General features: G+C 47.3%; 1 pseudogene; it reads right to left on the bottom strand.

Moving 5' to 3' along the window:
- Positions 1 to 1,086: 1,086 nt before the first annotated feature.
- LOC115431706 (phospholipid scramblase 1 pseudogene) lies at positions 1,087 to 1,773 on the bottom strand (annotated as a pseudogene).

Genomic DNA, 1,773 nt, shown 5'->3' with positions numbered 1-1,773 from the left:
TTCTATAGTCTGTTCTATAATCTTTTCTATAGTCTGTTCTGTCTGTTCTCTAGTCTGTCCTATAATCTGTTCTATAGTCTGTTCTATAATCTGTTCTCTAGTCTGTTCTATGTCTGTTCTCTAGTCTGTTCTATAGTCTGTTCTGCTGTTCTATAGTCTGTTCTATAGTCTGTTCTGCTGTTCTATAGTCTGTTCTATAATCTGTTCTATAGTCTGTTCTGTTGTTCTATAGTCTGTTCTATAGTCTGTTCTGCTGTTCTGTAGTCTGTTCTATAATCTGTTCTATAGTCTGTTCTGCTGTTCTGTAGTCTGTTCTGTAGTCTGTTCTGCTGTTCTATAGTCTGTTCTATAATCTGTTCTATTGTCTGTTCTGTAATCTGTTCTATAGTTTGTTCTGCTGTTCTGTAGTCTGTTCTATAGTCTGTTCTGCTGTTCTGTAGTCTGTTCTATAGTCTGTTCTGCTGTTCTGTAGTCTGTTCTGATGTTGTATAGTCTGTTCTGCTGTTCTATAGTCTGTTCTATAATCTGTTCTATCGTCTGTTCTGCTGTTCTATAGTCTGTTCTCTAATCTGTTCTCTAGTCTGTTCTGTCTGTTCTCTAGTCTGTTCTCTTGTCTGTTCTCTAGTCTGTTCTATGTCTGTTCTCTAGTCTGTTCTATGTCTGTTCTGCTGTTCTCTAGTCTGTTCTGCTGTTCTATAGTTTGTTCTCTAGTCTGTTCTATGTCTGTTCTCTAGTCTGTTCTGCTGTTCTCTAGTCTGTTCTATGTCTGTTCTCTAGTCTGTTCTGCTGTTCTCTAGTGTGTTCTATGTCTGTTCTATGTCTGTTCTATGTCTGTTCTGTAGTCTGTTCTATGTCTGTTCTCCAGTCTGTTCTGTCTGTTCTCTAGTCTGTTCTCTTGTCTGTTCTCTAGTCTGTTCTATGTCTGTTCTCTAGTCTGTTCTATGTCTGTTCTGCTGTTCTCTAGTCTGTTCTGCTGTTCTATAGTTTGTTCTCTAGTCTGTTCTATGTCTGTTCTCTAGTCTGTTCTGCTGTTCTCTAGTGTGTTCTATGTCTGTTCTATGTCTGTTCTCTAGTCTGTTCTGTCCTTTAGTGATCCTGCTTGGGGTTGTTTTCAAAGAACATGAAGTCGATCAGGAAGCAGGCTGCCAGCATCACTGCCTTCATCTTCACGTCCAGGTCCATTGGGAAGGAGATGCCAAAGTTATCTGCGTCAGTGAAGGCCTCCTGCATGAAGCCCCCCCACTGCTTACTGATCCGCCCCACCTCCGCCGTCTCGTCCAGAGACGTCACCTGGAAGGTCACGTCCGACACGCAGCTGCAGTCGCACCACGGGCCCTTGACCCGGAGCTGGGGCTGCCTCAGCTCGTTCAGGACCGTGAATTTGGGCCACAGGGGGTGCCAGTTCTGCTCCACGTACCCTATGGGGGTCCCGGGGGGGCTCTGGACCTCCAGCTCCTGGAGGCAGCAGGGGCAGCAGCAGCAGCCGCAGTTCAAGGGTCGTTTCAGGGTCAGGACCTCGCGTCCCGTGTTGTCGTGGAGGTGGATGGTGAAGGGCCGCAGGGGGCCGCACAGCTGCAGGGTCAGCGCATCGTTCTCCTCGGTGGCCGTGAAGATCTGCTGGCCCAGGATGTTCTTCACCACGTAACTGTTGCTCATCTCCCAGCCGATGATCATCTCAGCCAGATCCACCTTCTGATGGACCAGGATCTGGTCGATCTGAGTCAGGTACTCCAGTCCGGGTGGGCAGCCTAAGGGTGGGCCGGGTGTGGGCAT

This window comes from Sphaeramia orbicularis, chromosome 13 (assembly GCF_902148855.1).
Source record: "Sphaeramia orbicularis chromosome 13, fSphaOr1.1, whole genome shotgun sequence".
Lineage (NCBI taxonomy): Eukaryota > Metazoa > Chordata > Actinopteri > Kurtiformes > Apogonidae > Sphaeramia > Sphaeramia orbicularis.
Note: the sequence above shows the minus strand (reverse complement) of the source record. Positions and strands in the feature narration are given on the sequence as shown.